This window comes from Emydura macquarii, unplaced genomic scaffold, assembly GCF_026122565.2.
Source record: "Emydura macquarii macquarii isolate MOO-44397 ecotype Brisbane River unplaced genomic scaffold, CSIRO-AGI_Emac_v2 contig_3343, whole genome shotgun sequence".
Taxonomy (NCBI): Eukaryota; Metazoa; Chordata; order Testudines; family Chelidae; genus Emydura; species Emydura macquarii.
This window is the reverse complement of record NW_027133480.1, coordinates 950287-976351: the sequence shown is the minus strand read 5'-3', so window position 1 is coordinate 976351 and position 26065 is coordinate 950287. Positions and strand designations below refer to the sequence as shown.

The 26065-nt window shown below is 40.1% G+C and overlaps 1 protein-coding gene across 2 annotated transcripts in view; it reads left to right on the top strand.

Annotated features, from left to right (window-relative positions):
• The first annotated feature begins 3408 nt into the window (after positions 1 to 3408).
• CHST15 (carbohydrate sulfotransferase 15) overlaps positions 3409 to 26065 on the top strand; it is a 75103-nt gene continuing 52446 nt past the window's right edge. The window contains exon 1 of one of the 2 annotated variants that reach the window (XM_067533396.1): positions 3409 to 4522. The gene's annotated coding sequence lies outside the window, so the exon portion shown is untranslated. Of the gene's footprint in view, positions 4523 to 13799; positions 14077 to 26065 lie in introns of those variants that run through there. The other variant, XM_067533397.1, reaches the window with a different exon arrangement.

Here is a 26065-nt window from a genome sequence, read left to right as displayed (position 1 = left end):
AACAACAAAAACCCAGGAAAAAAAAAAGTCAGAAAATATGATAAGTATGCAAAATTCTTGCTAAGCTGAACACTGTTCAGTGTCCTTGAGGCATAAGCAGGTCATATTTAACCCAGAGCAGGAACGCAGAATATGTAACTTTTTAAAATTACAGGCTTCCCCATTGATCTACCCAGGTGTTTTACCCAGGGAAATGTCTTAAAATCAGATGTGGTAAACTGTGAATTGGAATCTGTTATTTAAACCTTTTTTTAACCCCTGGGTTAGGAGAAATTCACATCTGACATGGAAAGAGCCGATACACCCAGAGCCATATGTGCTGTGGCATAGGAATGGCATTAAAGCTGCATTTGTGGCCAGCTCTGGGTTTAAATCAGCCCCTTAGTTATTTAAAAACTTAGTCTTGTGGGTGAATAATCACTCATTTGAAATACTTAAACTGCTTGGCTCCCAGTGATGATTACATAATAACAGCAAGAATAAGAGAAACATTTGGCTTTGCATTTTATTATTATACCAAAAATGACTTCACTTCAAAGGAAATCCCCACAAATTTAGATATCCCTAGACTACTGTGTAAATAAATGGTACAGAAGTAGTAACAAAAATGGCAGTTGGCCATAAAGGGAAACCTTTCCCTAAGATGTATAATTCACCAGCTTTACACTTAGCTCACATTTCATTCCCTTTACTTTTAACTATAATATTGTAGAATATTGAACATGAAAATTAAAGCTGATCACGGGGAACACTCACTGTTGAGAAAGAAATGCAAAGGGCTCCAATTCCCCATTTTGGTAACATGCAGGCCTGTGCGAAGCAGATGCAACGCACAGCAACACCACAACTTTTGGCGATTAACACTTTAAAGGAAACTATCTACAACAGCGGTTCTCAAACTTTTTAAATGGAGCCTCCCCCTGTAGACTTATGTGTAACAATTGCACCCTTCCCTTCCCCCAAGTCCCCCCCCACTATCAGGGGGAAAAAAAGGGTCTATATATCAGAGGCGGAGTATGACCGCTTAATCTGAGAGGGGGCAAGGGAAAGCAGCAGCTCCCCTGCAGCTCTGGAGCCCCATGTGAACCTGCCAGAGAAAATGGCAGCGGCGAGGGTGGGGGGAAATCGCACCTCATCATTGGGATTATCCTCAGGCAGCAGCGTGGACGCAGTCGCTGCCTCCTGGAGCCTGCAAAGCGGCAGTAGCCAGGGGGCTGCTGCTGCTGCGGGAGGTGGGCGGCACTGCTCTGACTTTAGACAGAAGCAGCTGCGCAAAGTGCAGACCATGGAGCTGGATCAGCTCTGTCCCCCACTCCGCCAGCAGTGCTGGGCCCACTGCCTGCAGCAGCCTCCCCCTGCCTTCGCTCCCCTCCTAATGGTCTCACACCCACAACACCTGCTCAGTCCCGCTCTCAGCCTGGAGCCCCTCACTCAGCGAGGGGAAGCGGCTCCATCATAAGTTTTGGGGGCATTACCCCCCATGTCCCTCCCAAACACCATCCATGGTGCCCCCCTATGATCCATCTCGTGCCCCCTTAGGGGGGCCTGCTCCCACTTTGAGAACTGCTGCTCTACAACAGACAATGCACATGGTTACACCACATGAATAATCCAATAACAAATCTATCCAATGTATTTTGTAAATCAAGGCAGGAGACTCTGGACTGAAAGCTATCCTTGCCTTTATTTCTCAGCAGAATAGCTAAATGTTTTCTCAACATTTCCCCTCTTCCCCCCCAAGGTATGTACCAGCAGCATATATATTAGGTGCAATGAATCCATCCCATTCTAATCCAGTCTGAAAATGTTCAGTCTACTGCTTTTGAAATCTCTTTCCCTGTAAAGGGCAGCAGTACTGATCTATCTCCCTTTTCTTTGCTGCTGAAGTAAGACTGTCCCAGCATCTAGCCCACGTTAGAAGAGAAAAACGGACACGAACCTAAAGATGAGGGCCTCTGTCTATGAGTTTGAACATTCTCCTCACCATGACTGAGAGTAATTGGTTTTATTAAATTAGTGATGGCTGAGATTGTGCAGCACCTACACAGCCCTAATCCTTATAGATGGTGGGTCTCAATGGATATATCTGGGAGGTCCCCAGATATCTTCCTCTTCCCCACTTCCTCACATCAGGCAAAATTTAAATTGGCTGCTAAACCTTTTTCTGGGGCCTCAATACTAGGACTGCAAGCAAATCTGATTGGGCTTGTGCTGCTAAAGGCATTCAGCTCTCATTCAGGCTGGTGCGAATCTTATCATGAAATTCTTATTTTCCCTTTACAATGTAAGCCGGTGCTTAACATTAACAGGTTTGCTTTTTCAGCTGGTCATATTCCAAGAGAAAATAAGTTTGTAGGATAACATCCTATAACCACAAGATTTAGGAAAAGAGTAAAGTTATCCATGCCTCTGAACCTAAACATAGTGCTTTAAAAGATGTTAACAAAGGTCATTCATCCATTCAAGAATGAGGGGAAAAATGACTTTCTTCCCCTGAAAGAACATCATAGCAAAGATGCTTTCTCTTATTACATTACACATTTTCTGATAGAGGAGAACTGGAATTTCCTTTTTAGGAGAGATTTTACAGAATGGAGAATTTTCCCGTTAGATGCACAAAGAGCCTTTTGTCATTTGAGTTGCCTCCATCTTCTGATGCTGCGCCATATCTGCATGTGGTTTGATGCCTTCAGGAATATGCAGGGAGATTAAGCTACAGAAATTGAGTCATTTTTATATGCTGATGACACATAGCTTCATGTCTTCATCTTGACTGACTAGCAAGAGCAACTGAACTAGTGTTTGGTGGAAACTTGGACATGGGTGAGATCAAAGTAATAAAAAAAAAAAAAGGTGCTGTTGGTGGTCTTGGAAGAATAAAGTTGTGAAAGAGATTATACTGACTCCCATGATTCAAGGTGTGTGTCTGCCATTAGTGACCAGCTCATAAACTAAGTGTTTGGTTGGACTAACAGCTACATTTGGATGACTAGGCAAAAGCTATAGTCAAAATAGCTATTTTCCATCTACACTTGGCCAGAGGGATACAATCTTTTAGTTTGGAAATAGATCTAGCTACCAGAATCTGTGCCTTTATCACTCCAAGATTAAACCAATGCAATGTTCTCTTGGTGAGTCTACATCTAACTCCATTTGGAAGCAAGTGCAAAAGGTGGCTACTTACTTGTGGAGTGGAACTTCTTCTCAGGAGCATATGATACCTGTGCTCCATAAATTACTTTCTGGTTTCCAGTTAGAATTTAAGATGTTGGTTTTAACTCACACCCTAAAACAGATAGAATCCGTCCATCTTCTGGGAAGGGTATAAGAATACATGAGGAGGATGGGGAAATACAGCCCTCCCCAGGAGCTGATATTGCAGCTGGTTGGAAAGTGCTTCCTGGCCTGTCCCATCCCCTGGACTATGTGATGGGCCTGGTTGAGATGCTGCCAAAGCAAGCTGCGGTGGCAGTGAAAGCTGTTACCTCTCTGTCCCCCAGACCAGGCGGTGAGGCTGGGGCCTTCCTAACCCTGGAGAAAAGGAGAACAGGTTGGATGAGTGAAGTTGCTGCCTTTGGTCTCCCCAGGACTTAAAGTGGGTGGCAGTAGCAAGGCTGCTGGTCTTCCCCAGCCTACATGGGCCTGGGATGATGAAATGGAACTGGGGCCTTCCCAGCCCCACCTGAAGAGGTGCAGTGGTGGGGACTGAAGCAGCGGAGAGAGAAGCTCCAGCCCGGTTGCCTTCCCAGCCCCCATGCAAAGCAGTAGGGCTGAGGCCTTCCTCCAGCAGAAGAGGCTGGGCAAGCGGGCTGGGTCCCAGACAATTCTTCTCCTAACCTCTTCCCCCCAAGTGGACAATGCAAATGACGGGGCCGGCGGGGCCCCAGCGGCGAAGCACGTTCTGTGGGGCTGTGTGTGTTGCGGGCCCAGCGCCCCTGTCACAGGCCGGCTGCTCGCCTGGCTGAGCGCCTGCCGCACGCGCCGAGCGGGCCCTATGTCGGTGGCCAGGCGAGGGCGGCCCGGCGTGCGATGCAAACCGCTGCCAGGGGCTTCCCGGGCTCCGCTCCGCGCGCAAACTAACTAGTCAAACTTCTGCCTCCGAGGCGAGCCCAGGCCAGGCCGGGGCAAAGAGGCCAGGCCCGGCCGCGTCTACTTCCCGCTCGCCGCAGCACGCTCGGAGAAGCTGCTGCTGCCGCCGCCGCCGCCGCCCGTAGCTTGCTACACGGGGACGCTGCTGCCTGGCTCGCGGCGGCGGCTGGCCGGAGCAGCCCGGCTCTGCAGACAGACGAGTCCCTTCGGCGGGCGCGCGGGGGCAGGTCGGACCCGGCCCGCCTCCCCGGCCCCCTCCCACTGCCCAGCGTCCTGCTTGCTGGCGGTGGCTGGGTGCGGGGCTGGGCGCAGAGCGGAGCCGGGCGGCGGAGCGGAGAGGAGCGTGGCTGGGCAGGCTCGGCCCCTGCCGCCCTCGGGGAGAGGGAAGTATCGGTGTGGACGAGCCAGAAGAACGAGGAGAGGCGGAGAAGCCGTGAGTGCAGCGCCTTGCCCGCCGGAGCGGAGCGGGGCAGGGGAGCGAAGCGAAGGGGCGCGCGGGCTGCAGTCCGGGGAGGTCGCAAACTTGGTGCAGCGGGCGGGAGGGGGATGATGCTGCTGCTGCGGCGGCTCTTCTCTCTGGCCGGCTCCGCTTGGAGAAGTTGCTGCCTCAGGGATTGCTTTGCTGGCCGGGCAGGCGGGCGGGGCAGGCACCACCCCACCCGAGGCGTATTTGTCAACCGGCAGCAGAGAAGCGCCCCACGTTGATGGGAGAGAGACTGAGCCGGCGGGGCTCGCTCCCGGGGAACTTCTGCAGAGGGGATGCATCGCACCTGCACCACACACACGGAGTTGTGCAGAGCGGGCATAGTACCTGCACAGCGCGTGCACACACACACTGATGAGTGCAGAGCAGGCATAGTATCTGCATAACACACTCACTCACTCACTCACTCATGAGTGCAGAGCAGGCATAGTACCTGCACAATACACACATACTCTGAAGAGTCCAGAGCAGACTTTGTACCTGCACAACACATACACTCACTGAGGAGTGCAGAGCAGACATTGTATCTGCACAACACACACACGCTCACTGGAGAGTACAGACCAAGCATTGCAGCCTTACCACACACAGGATGCATGACAGCTGAGCAGGAAATGTACCTGTGGAACAGACACAATGAGGTATGTAAAGCAGGCATTTAATCTAACCATCCACACACATGTGCCTGCTTATCTGTTTCATTACTGCATTAGCTATTTAGAAATCTGCCTTTCAGGTTTGCTGCCCTAAGGACACTAAACCACACACAGCTGTGAGGTAGCATTTTTTTTTTACTTTGTTACAGTAATGACTTGCTGATATTGTAATATTTCAACCTTTACATTAAGATCAGCTTGATAAGCGTAACTATTACTTTATGTATTGTAATAAAGTATGTAATAAGATCTGCCGGGAGTAGGTTAAGGGTGTGTATGTATAGGGGTTTGAAAGTGTGTGCTCATATTGGAGTGTGTGTATGTGGCTGTGTGTCGCTGTATACATACAGGGAGTTAGGGAGATCTGTGTGGGCGGTGTCTATAACAGAGAAGGCTATAGGAATGTTTGTACAGGAGTTGGGATTCTGTGTTGATTTGCGTGTCAGATTTCTTGCTAGGAGTTTGTGTTTTATTTGCCTTGAGTGAGGTCTGTAAGCATCTGTCCTTGTTGTTTTTGGTGCTGTTTTTGTTGGTGACAGTCTCCATACAGAATCTAATTTCCTGAACCCATTATGTGAGATCGAGAAAAAGAGAGATTTTGTCATGTCCTACTGAACATTTTCAATAGCAACTGCTGGTGATGGCAAGATGCTTTAACTTTCCTTCCGCCCCACCCCTTGCAAAGTGAAGTAAGACAGAAACTTCCCAGAATATCTTTGCATCAAAGACAGCAAGCCAGCGACCTTGAATGAGTAGGGACTACCTCTGAGGTCTTTTAGTGAAGTGTTAAACCTCCTCTGGGCAAATACTAGGTAACTTGCTAAGGTGTGTAGTCTACTCTTCTTTATGTACATTCTTGGTTAGTCATCCCTTGATATGCCTGCTCAGGGTTTCAGCCTCGATGTCAAGCTATTCAGCATTTCCACTCTGTAAACAAATCAGGGTACTTGGTTTTTTGAAAATGTTAGCTGGCTGTAGCAAGGCCTTGGAAGAACTGCATAATTACTATGATAATGCAATTTTTGCTGTCATTGTGCTGGGCTGCCTGTTGTGTTGATGCCTGTCTGCCTGAGGACTGTCAATTGGCTAATTACAGTAGTTTTACCCTGATTTGTAAGAGAAGACATTTGTAAAACAGCTTTTTCCTGGAGTGTTTTCTTTCAGGTAACTCAGACAGTATGCCGGTACCCTGAATAAAATTGTGGATGACTATTGTCATCCAGTGATGCCTATTTTTAGATGATGAAAGATGTTTCTTAAGAGCAAGCTGTTGACAGTTAAAAATAGCTTCATAGTATGCATTTGGTAAGAATTCAGTTAAGGTTTACTGACCAGTTATTATGGTTTGACTAATTTAAGTAATGAATTAGTCTGAACTTTGGAGGTGTCACATGTAATCTTCCTTTTGTTGTACTTCTTGTTTTATCATAATACTACAGCCTTGCTCTTCAGTGAACTGACCCCTTTGATTACAGTTTGAGTTGTAGGTTAACAGGACAATGTTTTTAGGATGGTACTGTCTACACAGATATGACACCTTCAGATATAGTCATGCAATGTGTATTTTTCATTCTGTAACCCGTGATTTGGAACAAATCTTCACACTGATTTAGTTTGCTTGTAAATGTGTAATTAAAATAGAATCAGTTAGAATGATTAGCCAAGGAAGATCTTTATCATTTGATGTGGCTCAGACATATACCTTTTGGTGACCAGAAAATGATCATCTACTTATAAAACCAGAGTAATCAAAAGACCAAGTTATAAGCTGAAATTCAAAGCCTTGTATTCATTGGAATTATTCACAAACAGTAAATATTTTGAAGGTTTACCTGGAAAATCAAATGCTTTTGTTTACTCATTTGCATTAACAAATGTCTAATTGAATAGTACTAGGCTTAATGCTGACTATAGACTACTTTTGATTTTTGCTAAAAAGGGGACATCTTCTCAAACCAGTAGTCATAAAAATTGGTAGTTTTCACTATATACTAATGGTACAACTGTCTAAAAATGTTCTATTCATGTTAGTGGATGCAAATTGTGTCACCTCTGATGCCCTGAGAGTTCTTCTCATATTTTCTGCTGCTGGTACCATTTCATACTCCTGGGCATTGAGTCAAAGTAGTCAATTAGCTCTTCATATGCCAAGAAAAAGAAAATTAATTTAAATGCTGAAAAAAAGGAATGACTTGTATGGAAGGCCAGCGAACACTACTAATTTTCTGATGACCCTGAAACTTGGGGGATCCAGAACAGCATACCTATATTTGTAAATCCAGTCAACATGAAGCCCAATCCTATATTCTAAAGTCAACAACAAATTGATTTAATGGTTCAAAAATTGTGAAATAAATATCCATTCCAAATGCAAAATGTTTTACACGGAGGTTTGTAATAGGAATGTGGTTAAACAGTTGAAATTTGCATTACAAAATACTTATAATTCTGTGGTTATAACTGAAGATGCTATAATGGATTTAATTATCTTTGTTAAGCTAAAACTACAGTAGTTGGAAAGCGTACAAAGGAGAAAATAAAAGCAGACTGTTGATATTTCAGTTATTTCATGTGGCTAAAATACAAGGGTGGGACTAGACAATCCACCACAAGTACTAACAAGGCTCTTGTTATAGATGCATAATCCAGTAGATATGCATCATATATTATTGATACCTTTTCAGTTCATTTAATCAAAGCAGGCAATTTCCTTTCAGTAATCAGTTTAGTGCAGCAAAATGTTACAATTGGTTTTCTTACCTGTTCATTTTTGACGTTGTTTTCCTAAAATTGCTGCCAAGATAGACAGAAATTAGAGTCTGCTCAGTTTTTAATTTATTTGCTAGAAACAGGCTGGTAATCTTAAAATAAAAGTAATTACCTTAAGCATAATGAAAGTTGGAGATACATTTTTTTGTTGAGAAACTAAATCCTGAAGGTAATTAGAACGTAAGAGATACTTTATATTATTTGTAGTTCAAAACCAGTTGTGAAACCAATCAGTTTGACAAAGGTAGGCAGTTTCAAAGTCAATTGATAAGTCATTATTTAATCTCCACCCCACAGTAACCACAAAGTATTCTTTAAATGACTGTAAATACGGTAAAATATCAATGGGGATATTTTTATAATACTGGTGCCACTAGGTAGCATATGACAGGTACTCTATAACATGAGTTCTGTAGGGGGGGGAAAAATGCACCTTTGTTTCTGAAGATTACAGAAAATTACCACCATTTGCAATAAATGTGCAGTTTTTCCAAATATTAATGAGGTTCCTAACACTCATCTATTTCTCTGGGGTTTGTTTATTTATATCGAAGGCCTGTTTATTAAATGGATTGAGTGTCAGGCCTTCCACACTGAAAAAGTAATACACAAAAATAAATAACTGGAAATCTGTTGCTCTTACTAAATAACAGGTGTAAACATAGCCTATTATTTCTTAAACAAACCATGCATTGTCTAGTGCTTCTTCACATTTGCATATGAACCACATAAAAAACAAAGTTGCAGATCTTGTGCTTAGCAATGTATTTAGGTTTCCATTGCAATTAATTGTTAGCTTTAATAATGTCAGACGTGCTTTCTCTAGATTTAAACAAACACCAGTGGTCTGTTTGTGCTTCAATGATGTATTGATCTAGGATGTTAGACCATCCAAATGTATTATTCCTTTTGTACAGGTACATCAACTCAACAGGAAAGAACCAGGCCTAAAATAGGTGCCATTACAGTCTTACACAAAAATCTTCATGACCATTAATGTTACTAAACTTTATATCCCACAAATCAGAAATTACAAGGAAATATGCAATTAAGTGATTCAACGCTCTAGGGTAGATTTCCTGGTGTAATTTGTCATAGGTTCAACAGTGTACAGCCACTGAGGGTCTGTTTCCTATTTATAGGGCACTCATCGGTTCCCCTTCTCAGCCTTCACTGCCTCCCTCCACCACGCACAGTATACCTATTTTCCCCTCATCCTGAACAGCCAATGAACAATTTTGAGTCCCATCATGTGCCTTAGTTGGGACTTTGGTTGTTTAGCCAGAGGAACCCAATGAAATATGGGGAAAACTGAGGACATTTTCAATAGGGAGCATTTTAAAATATATCCTATCCAAATGTAGTACATTTTACAAAAAACATATTAAATTTTACACTTTCCTAAATAAAAAAAATTCCATTGTCTTCTCAAATCTTGATGAATTTGGAGATTAAATTCAACAAGTTAAGTGTAAAACTAAGAGATTTTAATACTGCTTTAAGTGCAAATCTCCATCCAAACTGAACTCTAGAGATTCCGCTGATGTCTCCATAATAATGAAGTCTTATCAGCATTGCATAGTTATATACAGTTGTTGATTCACTCTAGCGTATGTATGGAAGAATGTAATGTTTCTATTTAATTGAGGGTATGTTTTACAGTCACACTAGTTGTTTGTTCATATGACCATTTCACTTGTGCGTTTGACCAAATGACTGAAAATGTGATCATAATGCTGGACTGGTTGCTTGATCTGCTTTTTGTATAATGAACAGGAGAGGCAGGTTATCAGGGAACTTGAGTGCAATGAGGGCACTACAAGTCTTTGATTACACAGCTATTTTAGGCAATGAATGGCACTTTAGGGGCAAAGGGTTAATGTAGTTTTTGCATGGAATTTTCATTTATATTATGCCTAGTTTCTAGCCAGGGTTGAACACTGCTTGTAAATGCTAGCATTAAGGAGAATACCATCCTCCATGATAGTTTAGATAATGATCATAAAATGGAGAACCTCTTGCACATGATTCTTAGCAAGAACAAACAGAATTAAGAGGTCAGGTCATAATGGTTGCTGATAAGGAGAGAGACGGTGTAGCTGTGCTCATTCCACTTGTGCTCAGAGGCCAGGGGTCCAAGAAATTATTGTGAATGTTAATAACATTGAACACTACATTATTGGCCTCTCCACCCAGTTTCTCTCATACATAGGTAATATGTCCTCCTCAGAAGTTGTTTAGTGAAATTGATGTAAATCTTGTGTAGATTGTGCTTGTGAGGCAACATAGGAACATAAAAATGGCCACATTGGGTCAGACCAATGGTCCATCTAGCCCAGTATCCTCTCTTTCTGTAATTGCCAAGATAGCCTCTGGAGCTGTTTTTAAAAATCAGTGTTACGTTAGCTATCGTCTAGTCATCTGGTATATCTGATACGTTACGTACTTCAGTTAACAGTTCTGCAGTTCCATATTTGAGTTCCTTCAGAAGACTTTGGTGAATTCCATTTGGTCCTGGTGGTTGTATCATTTGTTTCAAATCCTCCTCAATCTGGAACGCTTCTTCAGATCTGCCATCTAAAAAGAATAGCTCAGGTGTGGCGCTCTCCTTCATATCCTTTGCAGTGAAGACTGATGCAAGAATTCATTTAGCTTCTCTGCAGCAGCCTGGTCTTCCTTGAGTGCCCTTTTAGCACTTTGGTCATCCAATGGCCCCAGTGATTGTTTGGCAGGCTTCTTGCTTCTGATGTACTTTAAAAAATTGCTGTTAGTTTTTGTAGTGGTCAGTGATAATGAAGATGGTCAGCAATAATGTTCCTGCAGTTGATGAAGAATTCATTGAATGTAACTGCTCAGGGACCAGGTTGTGCAAAATCAAACTGATACAGATGGATCTAAAGCAAGCTGGAATATAAAGAACTGATGTCAGTAACTGTATTATGGGCCTAATTCTGTAGCCTTACTCAAGCAGAACTCCTGTTCATGTCAAAATAATACCATGATGATGTCTCCAGTTGGAGTTTTGCCTGACTAAGAATTGCAGAATAGGGGTCCAATGATTTAAAACCACACAGCATTTGCAGTTAGTGGATAATAGATGTTTTCTTGTTTGACAGTGCAGTATATACAAAATGTCTTTTATAAGCTAATTTACAAGCCTTTGGATTTATAATGTACATATTTAATTTTATAAATATTTGTGTTTTGTTGTACAGTGTCTGCATTTTAAGCATACAGTTTCTCTGTGATATATACATTCTCCAACATATGTTTCAAACGTAAACTCATTAAAACTGACATTTTTACTCTGTTCATAGTTTTCAGTATGAAAAAAAAAGCATTTAAAAGAGATTTCCATCTTCATCCCATAGAAAATAATGATTTTCAATATAATTGAAGCAGCAATCTTAGCATAAAGTTAACAAAGCTAGTAAGATTGCAGAAGACCTCATTAATATTGTTACTTATCATGTGTATTGGATCAGCATCCCATTATGCTACGTACTGTACAAATACATCAACATGGTCCCTTCCCAGAGGAGCATACAGTCAAATTAAAGACCTTTTGGTTAAATTTGGATAACTGTGATGACTCACTCTATCCCAAACTGGGAGGAGCTGTGAGACCAAAGAAATAATACATAGAGATGGAGAGATAAGAAACATGGTCAAGAAAATACCAAAATAAGATTGATTGATTAATCAGAAACACATACTTAAACAGCAGGAGAATTATTTGAAAAACATACACCTAGGAGAAGGAAGAGATGAGGGAAATAGTAATGCTGAAAAAGCTAGGAGAGATAGAGGACAGCAAATTAAAATTTTTCTCCATCTCTCTTCCTTCAGATAATTCTCCTGCTGTTTAAGTATGTGTTTCTGATTAATTTCCTCTCCCCCACCCCGATGTCTTATAGAAATTTGCATTTTTCAAAGAGGAATCTTATTTTGGTATTTTCTGCTCTGTTTGTGCATTGGGATCAGCAGCTGGACTTCTGCATCATTGATGTCAGTTGTACTCTGCCCAGGTGCATGGATCTATGTTAGCAGACCCTGATTTGGGATCGGGGCTCTAGAGAACCAATAAAACACATCATGATATCCTGAGATTATATGGCGATGTTTGTGTCACTCCTCTCTATTTTCTGCGTATGTTAGGATCAGTTACAATGACTTAACTTCACTGGGCGAAAACAACAGAGTGTAATACAAGGATCATCACTTCATAATTAGTGTGTGACTATGAAGCTCTCTTCCATATCAAAGCAGCTCGTCAAGGTTAAGTATTAATGGTCCAGGTCTTGAGTATCTCATTGAAGCCTTTCCAGAAGTAAAAAAAAAAAAAAAGAAATTTCATAAATGCTAAAAAAGAGCTCAGTATCTCAGATTGAGGATTAACTTGCCTAGGGAATAGATAAGAATAAATCAGGATGAAACCACTATCTCATTTGACATTTATTATTAGAATTACTTTGCAAAGCTGTTTATACTAGCTTTAAAATAGTTTCAACAAGAAACTAGATGTGAGAAGGTGAACAGAAAGGAATAATGAGAGCCTAAGATGAATGAGTCCCATTATCAGAAAGGGGAAAAATTCACTTGCACACAGACTATTTTATATACTTACGTTTTCTGCAGAGAAGACTTTGTACATTACTAAGTATAGCAACAAAAATTGAGAATATTTAGTCTGGAGAAATGTATGTATCTTGGCATCTGCAAGTCAAGTTTGGATCTCTGTTGCACCAGAGTAAACCGGGTTTTGCTCAGTTGAAGTCACCAGAGTTACTTTGAATTTGCACTGTGAAAATGAGACCAATATCTAGCCGTTCTTTGGGTGGTCTATAATTATTTTGGTCAACATTGTTAGGCACCAAAAATGAGCATATCTGCAAGAAAGTAGTTTTCAGTTTTTTGGAGAAGGACAGAAGACACTTCTCTACCAAGCAGAAAGCCAGTCTAGCCTCTCAAAAGTCACTTACCCTCATGCAGAAGGGCACTTGCTGTGTATGTCTAGTTGAGAACACGCATCAAGGAGTTTGTCAGAAGGGCAGTTGTTCTGAAGTTTTTACCTTGTACTTTCCTTACATGGCTAACTGCACCATATTCCTCCCCATATCTATTAGTCCATCTCTTTGGGCATGACATCACCTACCTCTGGGGCAGCATCCCTGGTTGATTCTTCCCTCTTCACAAAGGTTATCCTCTTCCTCAAGCAGAGTTATACAAGAGGAGAGTGATCAGTTGTTCTTCATGTCCACCAAGAGAAGGACAAAGCGTTAATTGGCTTAGTTTGCAGCAGGGGAGATTTAGCAAAAACATTCCACTATAAGGCAATTAAGTACTGGAGTGGGTTATTTTGGGAGATTGTGGAATCCCCATCATTGGAGGTTTTTAAGAGCAGGTTAGACAAACATGTCAGGGATGGTCTAGGTATACTTTGGTATGGCCTCAGTGTGGGGGATCGACTAGATGACCTCTTGAACTCCCTTCCAAGCCCTATATTTCTTTGATTCTATTGTGACACCCTGTACCCCATCTAAACCTCATGCTCACCATTTTTGTATGGTTATGGTTTGTACAAGACATGCCTTGTGAGGTATCATTTGAAAACTAATGATCTACTGAATATCATTGTCCTGTTAACGTGTGTATCATCATTGTACATGGAGTTATGAGATTTGGCTATGTTTTTTACTGAAACATGTTGTAAATCTGGGGAACGCCCACCGACTAAGTCTTTAGAAATAACTAAACGACTGTAAACAAAGGCCTTGCATGTCACCCCCAAAGATGCTTCAAACATCACGTACACAGAAGATATGGACAAAAAATGTGTAATTCACCAGAAAGACTCTTCAAATCTCATGTATACCACAGATTGCACCCTGGTGGGGGGAAGTGGGTATTCTTCAGGAAAGGAGGAGGCTACAAAATAAGAGAGAATGGTTTCCCCATGATCTCTCCTCCACCATGTATGCACATGGCAACAAAAGCATTTGGAAGACAAAAGGAACCTGCGGGAGTGGTGGTCTCGGGCTGGAAGGAGAAAGTCTGTGAAATATATTACAGTTTATGGTGAGACAACTCATTTTGTTTTAAAAACTATTAGCCTTGGTAAAGTTTAGGAAATAGCTTGCGTATGTATTTTTTATTTCTTTTATAGCCAATTCTTGCTTGTATGCCTTTATTGCTTATAATCACTTAAATATATCTTTCACTAGTTAATAAACTTGTTTTAATGTTATATCTAAACCAGTATGTTCTTGGTTGAAGTGTCTGGGGAATCTCTACTCAGGTTAACAAAGATTGTAGTGCATTAGTCTGTGATGGAATGATGAACTTTATATGAGCTTGGGCTGCAGAGTCAGCGAGCTGGCAGTACCGGACTCATATTTCTCAGTGTGCAAGTCTGGGACTAGAGGGCTGGCTGGGGTTGCCCTATGTGTAGTTAGTTCATGAGTGGCTGGGAGAGCATTCATGTAACTTTGCTGGGTGGGCCGTTACATGCTAATGGATGTGTGAAGAGGGCTGGGAGAGGCTGCTTTTCACTAGCAGAGCAGTGTAAGAGACATCCTGGTTTGGAGAATTAAGGTGACACAGTGGTTCAGGTTGCACCCTTGGGGAGGTCACATCTATGTCTTGGGTTTTTATATAGCACTTAGCTCAAGCACTAGCAATGGTACTCATCCCTCCATTCTGTACTCTTGTGGAATTCCCACCTCTGCTGACCTGCGAAGTAAGGGACCTATGATATTCTGACTTACCTTGCCAGCCTACGAAGGAGTGGTTTCAAGCAGTATTGTAAGGTGTATATGAATTAGGTAGTAAAAACTAAAGAAACACTTTCTACTGTAACTGTCTAGTACTTTTATGCTGCTAGATCTCTGTAATGGGTAGCTTTTAAATTAATGTCACTGCTATTTAGTTTTGTTAAATCGGATTTAGGTAATTTTATGATTGAAGTATTTTTTAAAAATGACTTTCAATGTCATCGATGATTGCTAGACACAGTTTTAGCACTTCAAAGTGTTCTTGCTAAGTAATAAATACCTTTTTGATGTTATAGGTACACTTTTGCAATAACTCATTCTGGAATTATACAATGAAATGTATAAGAAGCTTCTGTGTTTAATCGTTTTTTAATGGTACCCTTTTAGTAGGTATAGTAAGTTATCAAGTGTTTTAGGCTCTTATCTTTCAGCCTTGGTACATTTAGGAATGTATTGTAAAAATACAAGTACCTATATAGGTAAAAAAACATTTTTTGTTGGATTTTTACACCCCTTTAGATATTTTGCCAGTTTAATTTGATTTGTTTTATAAAGCTATTTCACAGCTAGAGAGTAAAGGAAAACTTGATGACATTTTCTGTTTGTTCATTTTAAAGACCTTCATGTTATTGAATCAAGAATCATCCAAATTTATTTAAAAAAAATAATAGAAATATTTAAAAGGTTACTATTTTGATGAGCTTTTATTTCTTTCATTAAAAAAGGCTTGCATTCCCATTGCACAATTATTTGCGAAGTTGTGTTTAATGACACAATATGGGATTTAAAGTTAGGTACTGTGTATGATGCATGTGTTCCAGATGATAACTCCTGGGCTGAAATCCTGGCCTCATTAAAAGTAATGTGAGTTTTGCATTGACTTGAGAGGGGTCAGGATTTCACCCTCAGAATGAGGTAAGTGTGAAATGTTTTAGCTCTTGATGAGTTACTGAGGCTGGAGTTAGGGCTGTCCCATGTTTTCTATGTCCATTCCTCTTTAGATCAGCCAGGAAGTGTTACATAGAAGATACTACCGTCCTGGATGGTAGTTAATATGTGAAAATGAATTAAATAATATTTCCTTTTGAAATAATAACTAAATAATTACCTAGTTGAAGGAGTCCAGACCATGGACTTAGTATCTTCTCCTCACCTTGATGCTGAGGTGTTGAGCATCCTGAAGGAGGTGCATTATTAAGCAGGGTCAGGCCTTAAGAAACAAGTGTGAAATTCCCAAGGTTCAATTTTTTGTTAAAAATATTGTTTTATATTATGGTGTTGGTGGTAGCTTTGAGAGTTGTCTTTGTTAAGTGGCAATATTCAGAACTAGTCATGGCAACATTCCTAGCTTTGTCCTTTTTTCAAATGACCTTTTTGTAAGAATTGAATAGGAGGGGAAGACCCTTTTCAAGCTTAAAGTGAAGTCTCTCCCAGCACATCCTCAGAGGAACATGCCATGCAGGGGCATGCACAAGGGGGGACAAGCAGGGGCAATAATTGGCAGGGGCATAGAAGTCCTTTGGCCCCAGGGCTGCAGTGGGGAGTGAGTGAGCTCCTTCAAAAGGCTCAAATTTAAATTCCTGTACATGTCTCTGATTCCATGTTTAGGGGTAGCTTGCCATCCCCTTTATTTAGTAGGGATAGCTTTGAACTTCACTGTGGATAAATGCAGAAAGTGTGTTTATATTTCATTTCCTTCCACAGGGATGATATTTATTAATTACAGTCTGTGTCTCCAAATATTTATTACTGTTGAAGTCATGATTATGAACCTTGAAATTCCAGTGTTGGCAGTTTTGTATTTGTAACTTTGGTTGGGCCATATGTGTAGTCTTAATTACCCTGCAGATGTCTTGCTTTCAAAGGGATTTTATTTCAACCTGATCAGATAGTAGGTGTTGAGTGCAAATTGCCTTATGTTTGAAATGTAGGTTTGGGAAAATAAGACTTGAACCGACCAGATGCAGTCACTGGTGAAGGGTAATAAAAGAAGACAGCAATGATATTCTTTAACATGTCTAAATGTTCACACTGGTGACCACAGTGCTGCTAACCTCAGAATGAAAATCATAACTCTTAGGTATACACAAGGGTTCTCTGAAAAGAAATCATGTTCTGAGAACACTGAATTGGTATTAAATTCTGTAAGCACTATTCAGGGGCAAATTTTCAAAATTCTATGCAGGAATTTTTGCTGCATTGCTTTCATTGACTTTCATTGGAGTTGGTGGGCTAAATCTGTGCAATGCTCTGAAAGTTTAACCTGAAACATATTTTTCCCCTGATGTGCATATGTCACTTCCACATCTATTGTATGTTTTAGATGACATCATTCTCAGGGATCATGGTGCCTAACAATCAGATTAATATAAATATACAAATCTTTATTAAGAAGGAACAAATTAAAAATAACCAGAGGAAAAGGTAGTCCGAAATTTAGGTTTGAAACTGCTTGTTCACTTGATGTCTCTGTGTGGCATATAAAACTCCAGGCAGTGTGCGCCCCAGTAAACAAAGGACACAAAGTTGAAACTCAATCTGTGTGACAGTTTATTGTGTGTCTATAATTTGTAGTATTTTTGTTGGAAAAAAAAAGTTTCCCCCTTAAGATGGACAGTGATTCTATATATTCATAGATTCTAGGGCCAGAAGGGACCACTGTGGTAATCTAATCTGACCTCCTGTATAACACAAGCCATAGAACTTCCCCAAAATAATTCTAGAGCATATTTTTAGAAAAACATCCAATCCTGATTTAAAAATTGTCCGTAATGAGATTCCACCATAACCATTGGTAAATTGTTCCAATGGTTAATTACTCTCACTGTTAAAAATTTATGCCTGATTTTCAGCTGTTGGCTCTTGTTATTAGACCATTCTCTGCTAGACTGTTGTTAAATATTTGTTCCCCATGTTGGTACTGATGTGCTGTAATCAAGTCCCTCATAACCTTCTCTTTCTTAAGATAAATAGACTGAGCTCCTTGAGTCCATCGCTATAATCGTGTTTTCTAATCCTTTAGTCATTCTTGTAGCTCTTCTCTGAACCCTCTCCAATTTATCAACATCCTTCTTGAATTGTGGGCACCAGAACTGGCCACAGTATTCCACCAGTGCCAAATACAGAGTTAAAATAACCTCTCTCCTCATACTCAAGATTCCCTTGTTTATGTGTCCCAGGATTGTATTTGCCTTTTTGGCCACAGCGTCAGACTAAGACCTCATGTTCTGCAGATTATCCACCCTGACCTCCAAATCTTTCTCAGATAGAGTTCCCCATCCTGTAAGTATGACTTATATTCTTTGATTCCAGATGCATACTTTTACATGAGGCATATTTAAACACATATTGTTTGCTTACACCCAGTTTACCAAGCAATCTAGATCAGGACACTGCTAACCTATTTTACTTTTTGAACATTTCTTTAATTTATGGGTCTTTCTAACAAATCTATTTCACAGTCAGAGGTCCTTTTACCAAAGAGTAGAGAAAATGGGGTAAATCCTGATAAATAAAATGAACAAATGGCTAAGATGGAGGCACTAGCAATATAGTAAATCGGTGTTTAGAATTCACACTGGAGTGTACACCGCTTGGTTCCCATAGATAAGAGATGAATGTTTTAAGAATCTTAAATGCCAACAATAACATCCATTCTTTTAAAAAAACAATTGGCTTATTGAATTTTCACAAGGATAAAAGGACATTTTTTGCCCTCTGTAACTTTACCATATGACATGTCCGAGAATTGAAGATAACTCGAACCAGTATGTGAGGATTTAAATATGCATTCATCCTTAGCAAAGTTAAAAGAAACAAGATAAGACAAAAACTAACATGGGACTGGGTGAATTACACAAGGCAAGTATATTGAGACAGCGAGTGAAAGCAAGACTAAACAAAACATAGTGTCTGTGGAGAAGTGAAAGGTCTCTTCTGAATTCATGGCCATTCATCCATAATTTTTAATTCTTCAAAGAATAAAAGAATGATTAATATAAAAACAGATACAATATGGGAAAACAGTCACTCAGGGGGAGATGCTGAACCCCTTATCAATTCTTGTAAGCAGTTACTCTCACAAGTATCATTAATGAAATCATTCAGTCTGGTCGTATGAGTGACGGCTCACCAGGGGGACTGAAGGGTTCAGTCTGGCTCTGAATGTTTTAAGTACTGATTTTTTTTGTTGCTGCGTAGCAAAGGTGCTACATTGACAGAGTTGGAGTCCAGTCATGGGCAATGGCTGAGCAAACTCACTGCACATTTATGCTTCAACCCTGCGCCAAAGTCAGCACCACTAAGAATCAGGAGTTTGATACTCCAGACCTGTTCAATCCTTGGCTTCTGAGCTTTGACTTCCTGTAAGAGTATTGCTCAGTGTCAATATGGTGGTCATGTTGTTTGTATGTATTTATCTTCATTTTTAAAATATACAAATATATGCCAGTTTCAAGCATCATGTACCCCACCATCAATGAAAATATACACTCCATGAAACAAAAATGGGAATTTCCGTTCAGTAGAAATGCAAGTATTGTTTACTACTGATCAAGGCTAGATTAATGATGTAGATTCTATGCCTCATTGCCAGTCCCTGAACCACCAGTCTTAACAACACAATCACTCATGGCTTGATAAAACCTTCATGGTTCACACATTAAGGGGAATTCTGGTCATGGATCTCCTCCCAGCTGCATGGAAGGCAGAGGTGGGGTCAATCACCTCCACATAGGAAGAGGAGGCAGGTACCAGATAGACAGTGGATGGGCCTGTAGTTGGTGTAGTTAGGGCTAAGTGTAAGCACACACATTTCCTTTAGTTCTGTCACAGAGATTAGGTAGAAAAGTAATATGGTTCCACGCAGCATCTTCCTGCTGGGGATCCTGGAGGTAATTACCCAGTTGACGGCTGCATTGAAACAGTTGCTGGAGAGTGCTGGCATCCTGGATTAGTTCCAGTAGACCAATTAAGATCCGTGTATGTACTATATGCAAATATCTAAAGAAAACTAAACTAAACCATAACTTGAAAACCAAACATCGTGTGTGTGTGTTTGTATATATATTAAATCAATGGATTTATTTCATTTTGCATTTATTGAGTATTAGAGTCTCCTTTATAACACTGACACATAATAAAGAAATATTATCAGCATATAATTTATTTTGCAAAGAACTGTGAAATTAGCTATGCTTATAGAATCACAGAAATGTGGGGCTGAAAGGGATCTTGAGGAGTCCTCAAGTGCAGTCCTCTGCTCTAAGGCAGGACCAAGTTAAACCTAGACTGTCCTGACAGGTGTTTGTCCAATCTGTTCTTAAAAACCGCCAGTGATGGGGATTCCATAACCTCCCTTGGAATTCTATTCCAGAGCTTAACTACTTTTATAGCTAAAAAGGTTTTCCTAATATCTTACCTAAATCCCCTTTTTGGCAGATTAAGTCCATGACTTCTTGTCCATGGACTTGGAGAACAATTGATTGCTGTCTTCTTCATAAGAGCTCTAACATGTTTGAAGACTGTTATCAGGTCCCTCCTCAGTCGTCTTTTCTCAAGACTAAACATGTCCAGTTTTTTAACCTTTCATAGGTCAGGTTTCCTAAACGTTTAATCATTTTTGTTGCTTTCTGCTGGATTCTCTACAGTTTGTCCATAACTTTCCTAAAGTGTGCCACCCAGAACTGGGCACAGTATTCCAGCTGAGGCTTTACCAGGACTGAGTAGAGCAGGACAATTGCCTCTTATGTACAACACTACTGTTAATACATCCCAGAATTATATTAGCCTTTTTTTGCAACTGCATCATATTGTTGACTCATATTCTATTTATGATCCACTATAATCACCAGACCCTTTTCAGCAGTTCTACCACCTAGCCAGCTATTCCCCATTTTGTAGTTATGCATTTGATTTTTCCTTCCAAAGTGCAGTACTTTGCATTTGTCTTCATTGAATTTCATTTTGTTGAATTCAGACCGATTTTCCAGTTTGTCACGATCCTTTTTGAATTCTAATTCTGTCTTCCAGAGTGCCCGGAACCCCTTCCAGCTCAGTGTCATCTGCAAATTTATTAAGCATACTCTTCACTCCATTATCCAAGTTATTAATGAAAATACTAAATAATATTGGACCCAGAACTGGCGCCTGCAGTCAGTTGCATCCTTCTAGTTAGACAGTGAACCATTTGATAACTACTCTGAGTACAGTGTTTCAACCAGTTGTGCACCCATCTTATGGTAAATTCATCTAGTGAATATTTCACTAATTTGCTTATGAGAATGTCATGTGGGACTGTGTCAAAAGTCTTACTAACATCATGATATATCATATCTGCTGCTTCCTCCTATTTACTATGGCAATAACCCTCTAAAAGGAAATTCAGTTGATTTGGCATAATTTGTTCTTGACAAATCCATGCTGGCTTGTCCTTAATATTCTCTAGGTGGTTACAAATTGATTGTTTAATAATTTGTTCCAGTCTCCTGCCAGACATTGCAGCTAGGCTGGTTTTCTGTAATTCCCAGAGTCCTCTTTGTTCCTCTTTTTTTTTTTTTTTTTTTTTTTTTAAAAAGAAAGGTACTATATTTGGCCTACTCCAGTCCTCTGGGACCTCATTTGTACCATGAGTTCTTGAAGATTATTGTTAATGGTTCCAAGATTGCTTCAACTAGTTTCTTAAGTATCTTAGGTTAAATTTGTTCAGGCCCTGCCAACTTGAATGCATCTAAGTTATCTAAATATTCTTTAACCTGTTCTTTGCCTATTTTGGTTTGTGTTTCTTCCCTCTTTTTGTTAATATTAGTTGTGTTGAGTATCTGATCATCATTGTCCTTTTTAATGAACAATGATACCAAATAGATATTAAACACCTCAGCTGCCTTGAAGTCATCAGGTATCAGATCGCCTTTCCCACTAAGTAAATAATCTATGATTTCCTTTGTCTATCTCTTGTGCCTAATGTATTTAAATAACTTCTTCTTATTCCCTTTATGTCCCTTTCTAAGTGTAACTCATTTTGTGCCTTGCCTTTCTGATTTTGTCCCTACATTCTTGTGCTATTCTTTTGTATTCCTCCTTAGCTGTTTATCCATGTTTCCAGTTTTTGTAGGATTCCTTTTTGATGTTCAGGTTATTAAAGCACTCCTGAAGGGAGACATATTGGCCTCTTACTATTCTTCCCATCTTTCCTTTGCATTGGGATAGTTTTCTTTTGTGCCTTTAATATTGTCTCCTTGAGGAACTGCCAGCTTTCTTGAACTTCTTTTTATGGATTAATTTTAGACTGTAAAGTCACTTGGATTGTAAATATTGTAGGGTGTAGAAAGATTAATTGACAGGATTTAAATCTGGGTGAAAATTGTAGATTAAATTTTATAGTAACTCATGAGGCTTTAATTTCCTGTCTTGGTTTAGGACAATTACATGAACTGTTTTTCTCTTTCTACCGTATAAGCAGGTGCTAGTTTGTCACATATTACTGAAGAAAGTGTTATAAAAGCAATGGGAAACTGACTTGTAATGGTTTACATAGGGAAAGAAGTATTAATCTTATCACATTGATGTTATCGGTTCACCATGATATTACATTCTAGAATGCTTTAGCCTGAAGGTGCAAAGATAAAAAGAGGTGGTAGGTTCTGATCACTATCCCATTACTAACCCCCACCTTGCAAAATTTCAGCATCTTAACTTCATTCTATGCCCCTCTCCATTAAGGAGTGATGAAACAGTTTGTGGCTGTCATGGCGCATAGCCTAAAAAGCCTGTATTTGGCATATCCCCTTAAAATATAAGACAGAAATAGTAAGTTTCCTTTTGATCTACTGCAAGAATTTCTTGTAACAGCATCAGGCAGCTCTTTTCTATGTACTGATTTCTTTTTTTTCCTTTCTCAATGTGTCCAGCTTGGTCAGTCTTATAAAGTCAGCCATGAGTTTGATTCTGATCTCAGTGACAGCAGTGTAACTAAAGAACCACTGCACCGAAGTGACTGGAGCTACAATGGTAAAAAACTGCTGTAAGGGACAGAAGAATCACATGCAGCTCTCCTTCTAAAGGTGTATGAGGAGAGATGAATTAGTAGAAAGAGATTTCCAAAAGCTGGGGATGTTTCATGGGGACAAAAATATTGGGTCTTGCATTAGGATCCATATTAAGCTCCATTGGATCTGAACCTGAGAAGTTCTATTGAAACTCCATGGACAAAGCTGATGAAAATTAAATTTGTTTATAGATTAAAGAACTAAGTGACTTTGTCCAAATCAAATAGTTTCTCTTTGCTCTCTGTCTAGATCATATTTCTTACCACTGATAGAATGATGGTAGTTCATTGCAGTGTTTGTGCAAAATTAAAAAAAAAAATTTATTTATGTCTATTATTTAGAGAAAATAGGAGAGGAAAAGAACTGTATCCTTTCCTCTGCAGGTAAAGGGAGCATGTCAACAGCCTTGCAGCAGTGGCTGCCATCCCTAAGAACCTCAACAAGCTGGTAAAAGAGACACTGTCAACTTCATTTGGCCTCAAACTGAGCTACTTTACAAGTTGTTTGTTATCTTAAACTCCTCATCTACCCAAGTGCTTCTGTTTTGTTTTTTAAAAGAAAATGTTCCTGACAGCGATGAGGAATTTGTTTATGTAAAGTTGCAGGAAAAGTTGTATGTTTGTTTGTTTTAAAGTTTCTTAAGGGCTACAAGGATCGTTTTTATGAAGAAGCATGCCAAAGGCACTTGGGACTATAATTCATTCAACAACCACTAGCTTTGAATGTATTCCATATTGACCCTCTGTTGAAACTGACAGTTAAGTAAAACTGCTACGACGTTGTGTTATACAACAAAATATAGGGTCACGGGGACAAGAGCGTTCCTGGGGAGGGGGCGCAAAAAGTATAAAAAGAAGCTGAGCTTTTATCAAGATGAATGAAGAGATATTACTGTGCCTGTAAGGGTGCTCTTCATATCACGTAAAAACACTGGGACATACATCATATTGCTTATGAAACAAATCAACATGGAATCCATTTTTCAAACCTCTCTACTTTTGTGAGGCAATTACCAAAATAACAAATTTCTAATGTCTTTATATTGTAATGTGACTAATTACCTGGACTCTGGACTCTTATTTGTACTGGTCCACTTGCATATATTTTAGTTATATCATGTTCATTTTTGATAGCATTATCTGCATGAAAAAATACAGATATTTATTGGTGTTTGGGTCATCTTTATCTGGGTGCCATATACATTTTTTAAAAGAGAAGAATAAGCTTGCAATTAAGACATTGACCTGAAATTCAGGAGAGCTTGCTTCAGTTCCTTACTCCGCTGCAGGCTTTCTGTGACCTTTGACAAGTCACTTAACTTCTCCATATCTGAATTCCCCATCTGTAAAGTAGGGATAATAACACTTCCTGTCCTCTTATCTTTTGTCTTGTCAATTTAGAATATAAGCTTTTTGGGACAAAGAGTTTCTCTTACTATGTCTTTGTGCAGCACCTAGCACAATGGGGCACTGACTTCATTTGGAGTCTTTAGATGCTACTGTAATAAAATAAATAATTACAAGAAAACCTACATGATTAGTGCCTGTCAGAAGTGGCAAAGCAAGCTATCTTCCCAAAGACCACCCTCCCCCTCTACCCAATCCATTCCCTCTCACCATATTGCTACCAACCAGGCAAATTTCTAATGGGTCACGAAATACTTTGTGGGTCCATACTCTAAATTAAAGGCTGTACTGGAAGGCCAAACTCTTCCAGTCTCTGTAAGAGACTTCTGTTAAGGTTTTATTTTGGTGTCTTTCTTGTTACATGTGTTCATTAACGAATTCATAAACAGTCTTCAAACTGTGATATATTTTTCCCATTTTACTTCAAGAGCGATTCTGTCTGAATACTTTTGTATGCTTGTGGTGCATCCTACTCTCATGTGCTTCTAAGGGTCTTGTATGTGTTTGCAGCCAAAACCAAGTTATTAAATTAAATTTCATGAAATCAAAGATTTATGTCTTTGGTTTGGGACATAATGACTATTATTGGCACATTGAAAAAGATAAACTAGAATCAGTAAGTGCATTTCAATACTTTGGAATTCCTGTAAACAAAGATGGTTCTTGGACTACACACTTTCACAATACTAAAGTTTGGGTTTATAGAACGCTGGGTTGTATTTGCTTGGAATTTTGCTAGAGATTTGTATTTAGTTCTCCATAGAGCCTTTTAGGGCAAATGTTCTAGCTCGATTACTGTGGCATCAGGGACTGACATTTTGGGGTTGTTTTGTTGTTTTCTGCTGTATGGAATGGTTGCTTATGCTGATGCCATAGGGTGGAGACTGAAATCATGGGTGACTACCACAAACTAAATCCATTCCATGTATTTTGGTGTTTTGCTGATGAAGGCAAATCTCAAAAGAAAATGCAACAACTAAATTTAGGGATGTTGCAAACAAAGCTGCCCTTAAATGGGTAAATTTGTTGTAGAGTTGAGCCTGTATTTGTTAGTAATTGGAATCCTTTTTCCTCCGAACGGCCATAGCTTACACAGCTCCTAAATGCTCACCATCAGAAAGGCTTTTGCCTGTGTTTTTCAGAAAGGTTACCTGCCACCTGTAATTGATAGAATTTGGGTCATTTCAGCAAATGTAAGTGTTTGACTGCTCACAATATGACCACCTTGTTTTCTTTCCAATTTCCTTAAAACACATTTCTCCTAAGAAACATTTCAGCAAATGATCTCTCTGTTAGTTGAATGAAAACACTCTGTATTATGTGTGTTAATCTGTCTGATTTCACATGTAATCTTGCGAAAGGGGGGAGCGGGAGGGACTATGTCTTAATATGTTTGTACAGAACTGAAATGTCTACAGTTGATGATCAGTTAACTATTATATGAGAATAAGCAGCCATGGCAGAGATCATTCTATTTCCCTTGCTCACTCTGGGCCAGATTGTGCCCTGCTGCTGCACAGGTTCACGTGGGGTTTATAGAGGGCAGAAAGATTTGGGTCCTGTGCTTCTATGGGATACTGGGGAAAAATTGCAGTCCCCATTTTCCCAATGACTTCTTCCTTCATGCATCGTCTGAGACACAAGTCACACTCCAAAGGGAACAGGGAGCCAGCAGGGACACAGCCCCATTCCCTGCTATTCACCAGCTAGCATGTAGGAGGAGTAGAAGGTACCCCATGAAGAAGCATAGCATCAGCATACTCCTTTGCACCCCAAGGTGCTTCAGAAAGTTCTCATCTCAGAGTTCCTCTTGGGTTCGTGCCACTCTCCACACCCTCAGCGC